Source organism: Balearica regulorum, chromosome 1, assembly GCF_011004875.1.
Source record: "Balearica regulorum gibbericeps isolate bBalReg1 chromosome 1, bBalReg1.pri, whole genome shotgun sequence".
Classification (NCBI taxonomy): domain Eukaryota; kingdom Metazoa; phylum Chordata; class Aves; order Gruiformes; family Gruidae; genus Balearica; species Balearica regulorum.
Genome location: NC_046184.1, coordinates 199,287,785 through 199,305,058, shown reverse-complemented (window position 1 = coordinate 199,305,058; position 17,274 = coordinate 199,287,785). Strand labels below are relative to the sequence as shown.

Sequence of the window (17,274 nt, the reverse complement as noted above, 5' to 3'; positions counted from 1 at the left end):
CGGAGCTGGTTGTGGTTGGAGGAGGAGAGCATGAGTGGAAGGGAAATTAAGTTAACAGCAGATGTGTGTTTTTTCACAGGAAATGCATATCTGTTTAAGATAACAGCGTCGTATTTCCATCTTGGAATCCAGGTATTCAAAAGGGCCTTGGGACACACCAAAAAAAAAAAAAAAAAGAAAACAAAAAACCAGGCCGTTTCTCTTGGAAATCATTAAGGAATTACTAGCCAAAGACAGAAGGAAGAGCCAGTAGTTTTTAGCTTTTTGAGGTTTATTTTCAAATGTGATTGAAATGCTACAGCAGTGCCCTGCAAACTCGCAGTCTTTCACCAAGCTGCAGATACTTGTCAACGCAAAGACCTATTTTGGAAAGTTTTCTGTTTCCAAAGAATAGAGTTGCTGAGGAAACAATTTCCTTTGGGTTCAAAAATCTCTGCCCCAAACTGAATTCTCCATCTTGCACATATGCACATCAAACTAAATAAATGGTTTCTAATGCTCTTAACTAAATTTCCAAATGAACATAGAGCACAACTGCAACAACAACAGTACATTTGCTCAGACTTTGAGTGAAAAATGGATGTGTGTGTGCTTGTTTAGAGTACGGGTATAAGGGCTCAAATGGTAAACAATTTCCTGCTAAATTCTTCTGCCCTTTATCTCCACTTCCTAGAATAAAAATAATCCCAGGGAAAATCTTTTGCAAAAGTCAATGGCTTAATTCATCTCATGCTCAGGAAGAAGAGGTAGCAATTTCTAGCACAAGCCACTCAACCTTTTACTTGAAGGATAAGAAAGTCTCATCAGCCTCTGTCTGTCTTGTGCTTATCTTTCCTCCACCACCCCTTACCCTTGCATTAGATCTGTGTGACCTGCACGTTAGGACTATAGGAAAATTAATCTCTGGAGGCTTCTTGTGCAACCTCCTGGTCAAAACAGGGTCAGCTCTTATCTCGGAGTATTCAGTAGTTATACCCCATCCATGGGGGACCCAGCATTTGCAGCAGCTGGAGTCAGTTCAGTGCAGCAGCTGTAGGACCAGACCCAAGGTATATGATGCTACGCTGAGTTGAACAAGCAATAAATACCTGAGGCCTGAGTCTTCCTGTATTTGCTGACTTCTGTGGGAGTTGTGTGTTCAGATGACGTTCAAGGTTCATGTGCACGGCATGTATTAGGAAGGGAGGTGGCTCCAGACCTGACCACGCGTCTGCACTTTGAAAAAGGGAAGTCCATTTCCTAATGTAAGAAAAGCTTTAGAAGAGACATCTGGAATTTGTGTGATGTTCTTTCTCCGGTCACCTTCCAGCTTGATTCAGTGACCTTGAAAAAGTAAAATGTGTCCCATCTCTGTCATTCCAAGGTCAAAATGCTTGAAACATTGGGTATATTTATCTGCAGTGGAGGATTTTGAGTTTTGTCCTGTTTTTCAAGGCTGTGTTTGCTACCAAAAAGAGGGTTGTGGGGTTTTTTTCAGTAAGAAAAGTATTATGAAAAGCTGGTGGAGACAAGATCCTCTGGGTCTCACTGTGAAATTACCCTAAAGGAGGTGAGCTGCGGGCAGGGGTACAGCATGGACCTCTCTGAGCCACCTTGCATCAGGTCTTCACTGCACTTGCCTTTGGGAGGGTGTTATGGTTGGAAGCCAAGACCTGGTGTTTATCCCAAGGCAGAAACACACAGTTCTGGCAGCAAAGAAGAAGTCTTCAGTGATGTTCTCTGTTTAAAAAATGAGACAATATTGAGCTACCCATTCGTTAGCTGGAGCCATGGTGGGGAGCACCAGGTGAATGGGTGGTGGGGAACAAGGGGCCAGGTTCTGCTTTGCTGGGTAATTTTTTCATCTCTCATCTGTTGCATGCTACTTCTCTGTTCTGGTGACATCAGCATGCTCTTTGATTATAAGTGATGATGCAAGGGACGCTAGATAGAAAGAATGAGACATGTCAGTGCTGGAAATTTAAGGAACAGAAAAAGGGTTTCCTAGTTTTAATCACAGGGGTTTTTCTTTAATTATCGGGAAAAAATAAAATCTATACAGTAATTGACTACTTAGTAATCAGAGCTAAATTGTACTTATTGCTTTACAGATGAGAAACATTTTGTGTGTTATTTAGCCAGCATATAAGAAGTACTGTTTGATAAACCTGTGAAATAATAAATACATGTAAATTGATTACTTTTGAATGATGACAACCCCTCCTTCTGTAATAGCTGCAGCTGTGCACTGTAATGTGCACGAATATATTTTGTTTGTTGACATAATTTTTAAGTAAAAAGGGAGAAGAAAGAGACCGATAGACATAGAAACCATCTATTATTGACATATAAATGAAGAGGACAATTAAAGTTACAGGGTTCAGAAATTCTGCGTCACTAGATGCCTCGCATGATAATGCAGGTACAAAAGAAACATCTTCATAAATACATTTTTTGGAAAATAAATAGAGATAGTTGTGACAACATAATATTGAGGACCAAGAGTACCTCAACAGGTATAAAGCCTAACTTTAGGATAAGGCCAGTCTCTTTGGTAGTGCATATCATCATCTATAAGGTCATAATCACAGGCAAGGCTGACTATCCTGTAAGAGCATTTAAATCACGAGCACCCTTTTAAAATTACTAGTGTAGGTCAAGTTTTTCTCTTGACCGCTCTAATCAAACCAGAGACTGAGACGACTACAACTTTTGACTGAAATTTGTACCTCATTTTCACATATTTCATTAGACTGAAGATTTGTACAAAACAAATCCCACTTCTCAGTCATCTTATTATTCAGAAGGGATAAAAAAGAGAGAAGAAAACACACTAGGAAGTTTATTTTCCATTTTTCCATGGCAAACCGCTGCTCAAACATTGTGGTGAAGACTGGAAGTGGGAGGTTTTTCATCCTGAAAATTTCTGGTTCCTTTCCAGAACTTCACATCTCTAATTAGACTCTTGTCACCTTCTGACTATTCTAGCAGTTCAGAGGGGGGGGAAGAAAACTAAGTCCAGTCCTCAGTGTGACCCTGTTGTGCAGGTGTCTCTCAAAGTGCATACTCTCCTGTGGCACATTTATTAGGGGACAACAAGCATGCATATGGTACTGATACTATATACTAAGTCTCAGATCAAGCCCCATCCTTGTTGTAAGCTGCTCAGAAAGCTGCTCTTCTTCAGCTTTTATTTTCAGTTTAATTTACTGGCCAATGTTCCTACAGGGATTGCTCGGCCCTGATGTACACACTCTCAGCAGATCCCAGGACCTCATATAGCCAGAAGTGACACCCAAAGTCACTTCCTTTTTGATATAGTTACTTTAATGACAATGCGTAGTATCATAAAGGTTGCCCATATAATATTGCTGTTTATGAACCATTATAGCTCCTGAAGCATTTGTACTGCTATGACAAGCAGTACTTTTTCCCACCTGGCAGGGTCTTACAGGTGGTCTTGTAGAACAATTAGGATTGCACTGTCCTTGAGTAACGAGGCAGATGGCTGTCTCCTTTATCTTTTTGACATTGGGTTGTCCTCATCAATGATACCTTGCCTTTTTTATTTTCAGTTAACTGATATTCATGAAATATCCCAAGAGAAACATAGCAGGTTCTTTTCTGCTTGCGTAACTCCACGATCTCAGTGATGTTCCCTGCTTGTGGCGATAGAAGAAGGAACAGGAGAGAACCAAAAAAGCCACCCCAACCCCAAATGATATGGGGGACCAACAAAAGGGGATGAAAATGATTCCTGGCACTGCCAGTACATGATTGGCTGACTCATTCCAATCCATATAATTTATACTTATTACCTCAAAATGGACATAGGCAGCTGTTTTAGTACATAGCCATGCTCTTCCAGGACACCATTAGAAAGTGTACCTCTCATGCATGCTAGGTAGGATAGACTAAATCATCGTCAGAAACCCGTCAAAGCTTCTCAGTTAATTTCTTAAGTTGGCAGCTCTGGATATCCAGCATCAGCTTGATTTGAAAGGCAGAGCTTTCTCCATCCTTAGGCAGCCCAGTAATTTCTGCAACGCTATTGCTAATTTGGAAGCTGACAGTTTCCATCTCCCCACCCCTTTGGTTTATTACAAATATTTCATCAGACCAGCTGTAGTCTGCCGTGTCCTTCTTCGCTCTGGGCAAAGGGGGACAAGGAAGGCTGTCAGCAGCAATGCACAGTTGCTGTTATGATGTTTCTGCTGGAGCAGGCAGCTGCAGAGAGAGTCCCCCCCGCTCCAGTGGCACCTAGCCCAGGCTCTGGATGGATCCATGGAGGCTTCCAACTGATTTAATTAGTTCATTGTTCCCTGGTTTGATGTAACAAGTTCATTGTTCCCCAGTTCAACTTAATTGAGTCATTGTTACTCGATTTAACTGACTGATTGCTGCCTGACTTGATTTAATTAATCACTGCCTGACTTGCTACATAAGCAAGCTCCTGCTGCCAACTGGCAGTGTGGTTCCTGACCCATGCTGTCTACCTCTGCTCCTTTCTCTATACCAACCTGCTCTTTTCCTGGGACCTGATTTCCTCTAGCCACATCCTCTGTTCCCTTCCAGCTTCTCCATTCTGTTCCTGTAGCTCTTCCCCAACCCAAGGAGCTTCTCTCACTCATCCTCTAATCCTCCTCTTCCTTCTCTTCTGCTTTTGCCAGGCTTCAGCCCTGGGCCTGCCTCCAGCTTGCCTCCCAGAGCTTTTACCACTGTGTCCCACAGTAACCCTCCCTGCTGTGACTCCTCTAAAGCTGCTCCTGAGCTTCCCCCAAAGGCTTTGCATTTCACTTCATACAGCCCAGATTGCCCTTCCTATAGTGGGATTTTTTTTATCCTATTCTGCCTAGCAGTCCTACATGAGCAGCAGTGCTTGTCTGGTGCTCTCCTTTTTCCTTCATTTCCACTAATTGCCTGTACCTGTCTTTCCCTTCCTTTAAGGTATCATCTAGAAGCCTCTCACCTTGTTGTGTGTTACCCAGCATCATCTACACTCTTGGCTCTTCTTCCTTCCCTGCCCTGGATCCTTTCACTTCCTTTGAGATTTCTGTGTCCACTGTAAGGATATCTTCTCTGCTTGCTCCTTAGCTCATACTCTGGCCTCTTGTTTTCACCTAAAATTTTCTGATGATGGTTCAGGTTTCTTGCTGACCTTCCCCTGTCTGGCTGTCACTCCATTCCCCAGTCTCCACCGATCTCCTTGGCTTTTTCCTCTGTACCTCCCTGTCTCCATTCAGCAGAAAAATGAAATATAGGTATATCTTGTCCTCTTTTCTTTGCTGTTCTGCTCCTATGGCTACAAATTAATTTCACTTTGTTTCTTTCAGGCTCCTGAACCTGTGCATAATTCTCTAAGGGAGACCCGGCATGGTAGGCAGGGCAGGATACGCAACTTCTGTATACTCTAGTTAATGCAGCACAGCCATATTCCCACTGCTCTGATATCTGTTCTTTCTCCTATATAAGCAACCCCCTTTGAATTAATCTTTGCAGGTCTTCCTGTTGTTGGCTTCAGCTCATTTACTTGATTTACAAAGGCTGTCTGACTTTACAGGTGATGCAGATACTGGCAATCCCTCTCACACTACTAGTATACGAAGGTATGACGCTCAGCCCTGTTCTCATGAAAGCTGGTGCCAAACCTCTCATAAAATGTTATGAGAACAGGATTGAGCCACAGATTCTTCATTGCATTCTCCATGATGGTAATTAAAATAACATTAAAATTAGCTCTAGAGTTAGCGGGTGTCAGACTCTACTTGACATCTTCCATCTTCTGCATTTGGTAAGGCATCTTTCTGATAGCGGTTCCATTCATTGAGCTGATATATGAAAAATATGGATGCTCAAGGCTTTTCATAGTGTGGAGCACACATTAAGAAAGAGAGAAATGGGGAAAACTGCCCTTCAATATGCAGCCTGCCTTTCCATTTGTTTTTGCAAAGCACCTTTGTGGCAAGAACAATAGCTGCATAGATGGTTAAAATAAAGGAAGTATCTATGGACTTTTACCTTTTTGTGGTGTGAAGTATTTTGTCCTTTTCTACAATGTTAATGACAGCCTAAAGTTGTTCTCTTTATCAGCCCCACCCTGCACTTCATAGACTTCCGCAGTTTGGGAAAACCCTGATATCAAGCACTCTACACTTCCTTCAGAAGCTGCAAATGAAACTAATCTGTGCAAGCCACTTCACTGCAGGCTTATCAGAGGTTTTCATTGGTATCATTGCATTGATGCAATTATTATGGTGTCAATATGCTCTAATAAAGAGAAGGACAGAGATAAAAAAGCTGAAGGTTTTACAAGATTATTTATGCAAATGATTTTATCTCAAACTGAGAAACAAAAAATCAGTTGTAACCATTTTGATACACTTGCATGCTGGGAAGAGTTGTTGCCTGTTGAATGGTGACATGGTTCTTCCCTTTCACGTGGATGGTGTGTAGCTGGGAGAGGTCACCTGTCACCTGGAATGGTTGTGCCACCTTCCCGTGTGCAGGCACAGTGCTTGGAGCATGGACAGGGGCATGGCGTGCTGCTTCCATTCACAGTGCTTTGTGAGATACTCATCAAGATACAGTTGTGAAAGGCAGTACTGGTTATGCACTGGGAGGTAGCTGAGGTCTTTTTTCCCCACATAAGGAAACTTGAAGACTTTTCTCTCTTCCTCTCTCTTCATCCTGTAGTTCTCCTTCCTCTCCATTTCAGATTACAAGACCGTGGTGAAGGACAAGACGCCTCTCTGGATTGCCCTATGGGAGTCAGGATCACTGGGTGGGTGTGTGGCTTCACTCCATGTCTCCAGAGCTGTGGGAGCTTCTTGTGTGCAAAGCAGTGGCAGCAGTTTCCACCAACAACTTCCCTTTCCACCACAGCATCCTCCTGACTTTCCTTTATAATGTCCGTGCCAGATGATTTTTATAAACACAGGACACCTACTAACTTGCCAACCCTTAGTTAACATTAGTACAGTGATCTGAAAAGGCCAAATCCTACACACATTGCCTTAGATATAGATATTAACAAAAAGCACTGTTCCTCCCATGCATACTAACAATACTATCTGCAAATGTCACCACAGTATGTTCAAGAGTTGAAAATTTTCCAGTTAAATCATGTTGATAATTATCTTCTGTGACTCTGGACAGGGGTGGTTGAATACCTCTAATTTGGAAAGCATTGTTAGAGTCTTCTGAAAGAAGAGCAAGAGTGGCCTCGCTGGAGGCATCTCGTAGAGGCAACGTTTCAGGGGTTAGGTCAGGGGGTTCTGTGTAGGTGATATAAAATTAAATTAGCCTGATCTCACATTCCTTACACACACCTCGATAGCAAAAGCCAAGAAGTCATATGCAGTCTACGTCTGGAAGAGCTGAGTGAATGCTGCTGGATATAGATAACAGCAGAGTTTGGGCAAAGGAGTTTAATCATTTGTATCTGCTCCTATTTGGCAGCCAGTAAGAGACATAAATTTGGGAAAGAATATATAAATACAGAGGTACATAAGTACACAAAGTGCCCATTTTCCTTACTGGCTTAGTCAGAGTAAACATGTATAACCCCCTAATTCAGCTACTTCAGTTTCACAGCATCCATCCATACCACAAAAAAAATGGTCTTCCTCTAAAGATCTGCCTTTTTTTCCCCCCAACATTATTTGCTATTAAATGTTTACAATGTTTTATGCAGCTGTGCAAAGAACAATGAACCATGTTCTTCAGGACAGAGGCTCTATAAATTAAACCTTAAATGTGAGCTGATAAGGGCTTGCAGAATTTAGCCTTAGAGACACAGTGTGTGCAGGAGCTTATGAAATGCAAAGAAAGAGCCACAATGAATTAGCAACAAAGTTCCAGAATGACTTGGCTCCTTCAAATGGTTTGCTCTCTTCTTCCATGGCTTTGTACAGAAATTGCATAATTACACAGTGTCACTGCTTTCGTATATATTTTATACTGTTATATGTGTTTCAGCTGTGAAAGACCATGCTTTCTGTTGGCAAAAAGGATGATTATGGTTAGAGCGTATTTATGGGCCTTTGACTTTGCCCTATCAGTTGGTAACTGCAGCTGCATATTCACTTCCAGATGTATAATTAGTCATAAAAATTAGCTTTAAATATAATTTATTACATTAACATTTTCACTTTGTAAATGTTCATATCTATGAACTGTCATTATTTAGCTTCCTATTGGAAAGGTCACAACTAACGCCAGTCTTCAGCGCTCCAGGTGGGCATTTTCCCTGATGCCCCTGGGGCTATGAGGGTCTGACCGGATATTTTCATATGTTCGCAAAATCATTCAAAGGAACTATTTGGATGAGCAGATACTCACCTACTTACATGTTTGCAGAATCAAGTCCTAAATCAGTAAATGGCATCGGTCTCAAGCCCATGTGATAGAAATGCACCAAGTCACCGCTGTCCTCCTATGCCAAATATTCCTTAACATCTTTGGCCAGGGTAAAAAAATGACTCCCTCCTGGTGCAGAACAGAAGCCTCAGCAGTAATTCACATTTTTACTCATGACTTAAAGGAAACGTTCCCCATTAATTTGTTGCCTGTTCCCAGATTTTCAGGATGAAAAAGAAGCAGGCTCTTCTGGAGCTTCCTGGCTCTCCCCAGACTGCTGGGGCAGGCCTCCTATGTTGTCTCTATCTTAAGGAGTGCTGGGCTTCCAAAACAGGGCAAGGGCTTTTGCCTTACTAGCTATTAAAAGAAAAAATAAATTCACATTACATTCCTCCCTTGCACCTTACCAATGAAATAAGAGAGCAGGTAAAGAGCCCTTCAAGGAAGTGTTGGGTTTAACCATGACGAGGTCCATGTGACTGAGGCTCCAGGGGGTCTCATGGCTCTTATCCTCCCCCGTCCTCATTGTCTCCTCCCACACATCTTCCTGCTTCTCGCTTGGGACGTGTCATTGCTCTTTACACCTTGTAGGCCAAGAGCAAGAATTTTTGCCTGTTCTCACAGGCATTTTGATTATCTAAGCAGCTCAACAAGCAGTGGCAAAATAAGAATGGGTTTCCATGAGTTACTCCAAATGGATTGTGACTTTGAATTAATGATTTGCAACAATCAAGTGCAAGGTTTTGCTATGACAGCTCCTGGGTTTGAACAGGAGGTATTCCCAGCATGTGCTCACAGAAGCGTCTCCAAAGCGAAATGCTTTAAGAAATCAGTCCTTACGCAAGCTGAGTAAAATGGACTCTGCAGCCTAGGTATGGGGTGAGCAGAAAGCTAGCAGCATTTTCCAGCTCAAGCACTGTTGTCCCCAGCCCCAACACTTGCCTAACTCTAGAAAGACTTAAGGTATGCAGATGGAGTGACTAATGAAGGTCTTGACAGACCTCCTCTCTTCCTCTCAGGAGGGAATCACTAAGCTGGGCTGCCAGGCCTGCAGGAAGAGAAAGGAGGAAGGGATCTTCCCTGCTCTCATCCTTCTATGATGATCCTCAGTCCCCATCAATCAAAGCCACGGGGATAATCTCTCCTCCAGTGCCAGGATCCCCAGGTGGATGGGCCAGGGTAGCAGAGCCAGTCTTGTCAGAGTAGTCCCAGTGAAAATCATAGCCTCTCCTTAACTTGGTCAGGCATAACTCATGCTTCATGGCCTGTGTGAGATCCTACCTGAAGAGGTAAGAAATATATCCCTTGACTTGTCATTACAGAAATCCCATGGGGTGTCCTCTATCCCCCAAAGCATATGGGCCACTGTCAGAGAGATGGTGCTGAGATCAGCCAGTGACTATTAGCATCTTTCTGGCCTGTCCACTGAGCCCATTAGTATTATCTAAGAGTTTTCATTCAGCCAACACTGTTGATTTTCAGTGGCCAGTGAGTGCCTCTCATCTAACACCTTCTTAGTAGAAAGGGATGGTCTCTGCTTAGCCACTGTCTCCCATCAGACACTGCAGTCAGGATTACACCTGGGGACGGCCCACTCCATCAAAAATCATCCCAGGCCACACCTGCTTCCTAACTAACCACAGGCTAACATGCCAACATGCTTTCCCAACCCAGTGCCCAGCCAGCCCTCTCCTCTCCTCCGTTCTCCACCAGCATGGCCAAGAAGATGCCAGCTGAGTGGGCAGAGGTTGGGCAATGCAGGATGGTCACACCCTCTGCTTCTCCTGGTTTGGCAGAATGATGTTATTTTCTGGAGCAGCAGGAAGGCCTGTGGAGCACCCGTGGCTCCTAAGGGATGCAATCTCCAATTTTTTCTGCTGCTTTGGGTGCATGTCTGTGTGGTAATCTGCAGTGTGGGGATTACAGAGCTGACTCAGATTGTGGGAAGCCTTGTTGTCTCATGACACTTAAAAGTCCCCATTGAGTCTGTGCTAGACACATTTAGGTTACAGGAGAACCTCTTTCTTTGTCATCCATCAAACCGGTTTGCCTCCCAAGGGAGGACTCTTCCCATTTATCCCAGCCTTCAGCCCAGCGATGAATGGCCTCCTGTTTACTTTGTCCTCCCAGTCATCTCCTTTGTAGTATGCACTGGCTAACACCTCTGCAGTTTGTATGGTTGGAGATAACAGGGCCTGGCCATGATCTCCTATGGTTGCAAACCTCCAGCCTCCCAGGTGTCCTCCTAGCACGGGGCCTTCCTGCTTTGCTGTGTAGAGCAAAGAAGTGAGCTGGGCTTTTGGACACTGCCTGCTGCTCATTCTTCCCTCACCCAAAACTGTTTTCCTTTCACCATGTTTAGGATCTCCCGTGGCTGCAGGGGAGGAAAGATTTGCCTTGTAGCCATGAAACCAGATTTGCTTTGGTTGTAGATTTTTCTCCACCCAGTGAAAACAGAGCCAGGAAATTTGTTTTGGACTATTGAGTTCAGCTTCTCCATACAACGTTTTTGGCCACTCATCTCGGCCAGGACTGGCAAGATGGGCAAGAGGGGAGACCAGCAACTGAATGGGGCCACAGGAGCATCCCTGACATAAGACATGAGACAAAATCCATATGAAAATCAAGTGAAAGGCAGACACAAAGACATGTTAGACTGTTCTCTGGTCATCTATGCAGTCCTCTGCCAGGAGGAGAGAAAGATTAAAAAAAAGGGGAAGAGCAGGTAGGAAATGAGATTGGCGACTGTCGCCAGCTTAACCAAAATGGACACTTAATAATGTGTAGAAGAAGTGACTCAGATTTTGATGCTGTCTTTTAATTTAGGATCGATGTGTGTGTTGATTACATGGCACATTTGCAGGAGGAGTCCTCACAGAATATAGATGTTATTAGAACAGGATAATTGTTCATATTTGGTGTCAAGCCAAAAGTCACATTACAGAAAGGTCTTAAATGCAAATTTAACAAAATAATTCAAATGAGAACTGGAGGGTTTATCAGTGTGTAAAGGGTGACTCACATCGAACTCAGTCTGCTTCATTTTTGTGTGACTTGCCTTAAATTTAACAAAGCAAATCCCATAACAGTAGTGGTTTTCGACTAGAGCAGGAGAAGGCTTCAGCTCTTGAGAAACCAGCGGTCTCCTGCACAGAAAGAACAGGTAAATAATCACCACCGGGAATTTTGGAGTCTGCTCTTACCCACCTCCCTGTTCTAGTGTTTCCTCAGTCTCCCTGCAGAAGATGGAGCTGCAGAAAGCAAGCTCTTTGGTGGCCACAGGGCTAATGCATTACCCTGAGGTGCTCAGGATGTGAGAGGACAGTCAGGGTGCCTAGGAAGCCTTTTAACACTTCAGAACCAGAAACATTTCTGTTTAACTTCCAGAATCCCCCTTCCCTCGGGGGAAACTGCTGCTTATTTCTCTTTTACCACTGGATGTGAGTGCAGGCCTGTTATTACTGGCACTTCCTTCCCATGGATGCATTTTTCTTGGTTCAAGAGACTCTAGTAAATTCTGAATTTTTAAAAGGGAAACTTGAGACATTTTTGTTAAAGCCTCCTGTATTTTATGTGAGCAGAGGAGTTCTCTCTTCCAGTATGTTTTCCATCATCAGGGTCTTGAGCATCAGGGATTCCTTCTTTACCTGGTACTTCATATACAACTCTGCCCTTTCTTCAGCCATAATATAACTGCACCAATAAGAAGATAAAAGTCACTGCCTACCTGTGAAATAAAATTATACAGTAAATTAACAAAAGTGGAGAACAAGACAGAGGTAAATAACAGTCCTTTCTCTGCCTTTATTAGAGATGAGTCCCATGCGTAAAAACTGCATCCCAAATGCAAGCAGGAAGGAGAGCTGCAAGGCACAGATGTCCAGAGGGTTTCAGTTTGTCCAGGTGCTTCTGTGACGTCTCCCAGCATGGCCCATACCCTCCCAGGACCAGCCTTATCCAGCTGCCTGAGACCTGAGCTGCTGTGACTGCTTGAGGGTCTCACCTCCAGGAGAGAGAGACCCTGTCTTCTTACGGCTTACACAGGCAATTGCTGGGTCAGTGACAGGACTGAAATTGGTGTCTCCCAAGTCTGTGTGACCTCTTGACCGTGCCACAAGCTGAGCAGGGGTAGAAAGTATTTTCTCATCTTGCTGGTTTGCTACCTGGAGTCTTGCTCTGTCAAATGGTGTCCAAGACCTACCCTTCCACTTCTGCTATTTCTTCAAGGATCCTACTCTATTTTCCTTTTCTTGTATTTTTATAAATATTTGTCCTGGAAACAGCCTTTCTGAAGTGGATACAATCCAAATAAAGCCCAAACTCTGAACCGTCAGAATTTCCCCCATCTCTGAGGGCTCTCAGGCCCTCTCTGTGCATTGTGCCTCCAAGTCCCATCTCATCAGCATCTACTAAAGCTCATGGAGGAGAGGGAATCAGACCAGCTTATGTTTTGCATGCCTCTGTGGCTTTGTTGTGACACATATCGCCTCCCACCCATCGACCCCGTTGTGAATGCGTAGGTCTTCCTAACCGTTTTGGGAAACCACACATCTACTTAGCTTCCCTGCTCAGTTTCCCAGCCTAACCCCAGAGAACAAGTGTTCCCTGGGGCTTTTCCTTGGGGGACCCTCTGGCATGAGGCAGGAGTCTTAAGAAAGAAAACTTCACATGAGCTACTTAAGTGTCACTTTGATTTGACCTCTTCCCCCTTTGCAAAGTCAGGGTAACGCTTTCACTTGGCATTGGCTGGGGGGGGCAGCTGGTGGTGTTGCTGAGCATGTACCTCCATGCTTTCAGACTGCTCTGGAGCGCTCACAGTTCTCATCATTGACAGTTCTTGTCCTGCAGATCGCAATCTCCCAGGGTAAAAAAACCTAGTACAGAGGACCCTGATCCCTGTGGGCCTGGTAGAAAATGTGCAGTTATTGAAAGACTACTAGTACATTAGATGTACACAGGCTGAGGTAGCAAAGGAACTTAATGAAAAAACAAATCCTAACAAGCACGGGATACTAATTTTAAGAAGTAATTCACATATTGCTTATTGCTTAAGGGCAAAATGCATGCTGCCTAACATACTTTCCCAAGTTTGCAATGCATGGCCTTTGCAACACAGTAAGTAGGTACTTTTTAACACTTTCTGTATCCACAGAGATGTCTCTCTAACCTATACCACATCAGATATTCACAAGGCAACAGCATGACTTCAGGAATATATTTTAGTATTGTAAAGGAGATCCCTGTTGAGATCCACTCCTGCTCTCCCTCCCCAAAGGGTCCAGGCTGCCATTACAACCACACTGAGCAAGGAGGAGATGTCCATTAACCCCTTCATTAAGTGATGAGATGGCAGTCACAAGTCAGGGTGCATCCAGAAAAGCCAGATGAACAACTTTTGCAGGGAGCAGAAATCCCATTTGAATCCTGCAGGGCTGTGGACAGTACCAGCAGTAACAGCACTGAGTTTGGATGCTACTTTCCATTTCTGGAGCTCGGATAAGCCCGCCATGATTAACCAGCCAAACCAGCAAAAATTTCCATTTTAGAGCATGGAGGAGGCAACCTGAGTGCCCTACCATCAAGCAGCCATCAGCACAGGACAAGGACACAGGCCTGTGACCCACAAATCTGTGTCTTAAGGTCATTTTCTCCATGAGACCACTCAGGTTTTTTCTCTTTCTTTTTTCTTCATTCACCAGTTGCAAGAAAAATGTGATTATAAATTCTGCCGCTGTCTGTCCTGCCCTGAGCTGTGTGGCTGCAGGAGACCGCAGTGGGGTCTATCCCACCTAACTCCCCTGCCAGGTACAACAACGCTCACATGCAGAGATGGCGATAGATGGTGATGGTCTACTAGGCTGTTGGTTTTCGCAGCTTCTCCATAGCCTCCCACTAGGACACCGGGTGGACAGATGATGTCATCAGCCATCCCCAAAGAGTTTGGTAGAAGAACACAAGGCCACTGAACTGCTCGGCCCAAAGTCATGGCTGCAGGAGTAGCCAGGGTCTTGTTTTCTCATACAAGGACTGAAGGGTACAGAGGAAGCGGTGTTCCTCGGCCTAACGGGCTGCTTTGGCAGGTGAATGGTATTTGAGGTTGGTCACCTGAACATAGGGGTATCTCAGTGTGTGGGAACACCTTCGCTCAGCAATCCGTACCCAGATCTCAGCCATCCCCTGCAGATCATAGCCAAGGCGACATCCCATAAGAGGAAACTCTGGGAAAGAACGAGTGGATGTTTACTGAAGAACAGTAAAAACATAGAAACATTATCCAGAACTGGACTTCCAACATCTGTGGCTTGTCACAATCCAAATTCTCTTGAGGTCCTCACCAAAAACCTCTCTTAGCATTAGAAGGAGCTAAACGTGTGGGAGAGGAAAGAAACAAATATCCTAAAAATCAAATTACCATGCAAACCAGAAGGCAAAGAATATATTGCATGAGATAAATCTTCATGTATAGAATTGCCGATGTGCAAAAGCAACACCAATTCATTTTCTAACAAACATCAGTGCATATTTCAAATAACGTTGAATTTCCATTTTCAGTTCTTTTCTCCTCCCTTCTTCCTTTCTTCCCCTTTTTTTCACTCTACATTTCATTTTGGTAAATATTTCTCCCTGTTGCTCAGATAACCATATCTGATTGCAGAGTCTTGAGGCATAACCGATGATGAAAGACTACCTGAGGGATACTGGAGCGCGTACGCCACAGGGGTGTGGACATAAACCTGAAATATGCCGGCAGTATGACCAGAGTTGTTCTACCTGTAGGTTAAGTCAAGATAAGAACTTGCTAGTCGGCTGCACAGGGGATTAGACCAAACCAAATCCCTCATGGCTGTTAAAAAACCACCAGGACTGTTGGCTTGAGATGGGGCAGATCCTGTGGGTTGGGGGACCAGGAGTGGGCTGAGCCCTCCTCACCTCCTCTGACACAAAAATTGATGGCGACCCTCTGTCGATGGTGCGGCCCCAGCTGGGAGAGTGGGAGGAGAAAGTCAGCCCTACCAGCCAGGACGAGGGCTTTTGCTCCAGGTGGGCTTTTCGGCTTGAGGCCGGCACCGTTGCAGCAGGTCCTCCTGCACCTAACTCACGGGCACCTCTGCCTTTTCTTGGCAGGCTTCAAAGTCACTCAAAGTGCTGGGGGGAGCATGCGGTGGCAGGCAGTGGGGGTGGCGGCTGCCCCCCGGCACCAGCCAGCCCTTTGGGGGGGTTTACATAAAGGTGGTGGAACACGTCTGTTCAGGGCGCAGGCAATGAGCCACAGGAAGAGCAGATGACTAATGGCCCCAGACCGGCCTAGTTACTGCCAGGGCGGTTTCACTATGTGCCGCCCCAGCGGGTCCCCGCAGTGCCGGTGAGCAGGAGAGAAGGACCACTTCTTGCTGGAGCAGAGGGCAGGGTGAGAAAAGCTTCCTTCCCTCAGAGATGCTGAGCGGGAGTCTCACCTCCTCTTCACACATGGGGAGGGCTTAGGTTTTGCACAGGAAAGAAATAAGCAGAAAATACCACTGCAGCATGAGAACTGGCACTTCTTCTTGCACAGCACCTTCAGACAGAACCATCTCAAAATTATTTACAAATGCCAAGCAAAGCCCAAGGCACAGCCGTGCAATGCTGTTCATGGATATTACAAGTGTTGGCTGACGGTAGGTTCCCTCTTTGAAAAGCCAGGGCTGCTCAGGTCACCTGGAGTATGTGAAGATCTCTGCAAACAACACAAGAAATCAGGAGATGTCAAATGAAAACCAGCTCCCATGGTACATTTATAATCTTGCAGATTGTGGATAGAAGAAACAAAAAGACATCTTAAAGTAGCCAAGTGCTCTAATACAAAAAATAATTAAAAAAAATTAATAACAACTAATAAAAAGTGTTCTTGACAATAAAAACTTGCATAATTTCTATGCCAAGCTCCTGGTAGTTTGATGCCCCTGAGCTGGCAGTACCAGAGTGGTGCCACGGTGTGCGCATCCGCTTTCTGACGCTCAGCTCCTCCAGCGCAGCCTCAGCAGGGTCCATCCTGCCCCACGCACCGCTGGAGCGAACAGGCATCGGTGCAGAGCATCCTTCCGTGGATAGCTTGTGGGTTTGAGAGGTTCAGGTGTTAAAGGGAATTCCCAGTGGAATGCTATGGCCATAGACATACTGATTTTAACACTTGAAAGCTGTCTAATGCTTAATTCCTCTGCTCACCCCTACCTTCAGCTCTGTACCTCTGGCATTAATGCAGCTGTCAGTAAAATGACATAGTGTGTTTAAGGTTTCCTTGCTATTAATCACGACAGGAACGGTAGCTTTCTGCGGGTTTGTAAATGCCCGCACTGCAGACCCGTACTGTCTCAGCTCTCCATCAGGTATTACAACATCATAAGACGATTGCTGTTTTTCTTCAGGCTTTTTGACCCATTTTTAATGCTGAAATTCTTCACGGTAAGGCCATTGCTTGGGCCGTGCAGTGGGGCGGCAGCAAGCGTCCGCTGCCAGTGGTGACACGGAGGAGTGTGGGGCTCGTCCGCCAGAAAATGGGGTGGGAGCATTGCTCCAAACGGGGCCATGTTTGTGCAACAGCAGTGGATATGTGCAGCGAGGGAAGATTTTTTTTCCCTGCAAGTGTGGGGCCGAGGCCTTGGCCGTAGCTGGCAGGGAACATGCAGCTCCCGGCTCGGGGAGGGAGCGGGAGTGGAGGGTGACTCACAGCCCAGCCCAGGCTTCCCTCCGTGCCGGCCACAAGTGCCGGGCAGCAGATTTCAGGGAGGAGGAGGAGGACAAAGCCACTTATCATCCACTCCCTGCCCTCCACCCATTCGCTCTCTGCTCATCTAGACAGGGCTGAAAATAACAGCATGCAAGAGCAAGGGCAACAGGTGCAAGCAGCCCGGGCAGGAGGTCCGCACGCACCGGAGTCCGGCTGGGATCACCACTGAACCC

The 17,274-nt window shown here is 45.1% G+C and overlaps 1 protein-coding gene across 2 annotated transcripts in view; it reads right to left on the bottom strand.

Annotated features, from left to right (window-relative positions):
- The window catches only part of CRYL1 (crystallin lambda 1), a 93,070-nt gene that overhangs the window by 2,181 nt on the left and 73,615 nt on the right, over positions 1–17,274 (bottom strand). Inside the window, exon 9 of one of the 2 annotated variants that reach the window (XR_012833391.1) lies at positions 8,626–8,637. The exons of the other annotated variant lie outside the window; for it this stretch is intronic. The gene's annotated coding sequence lies outside the window, so the exon portion shown is untranslated. Of the gene's footprint in view, positions 1–8,625; positions 8,638–17,274 lie in introns of those variants that run through there. 2 annotated transcript variants of the gene reach the window in all.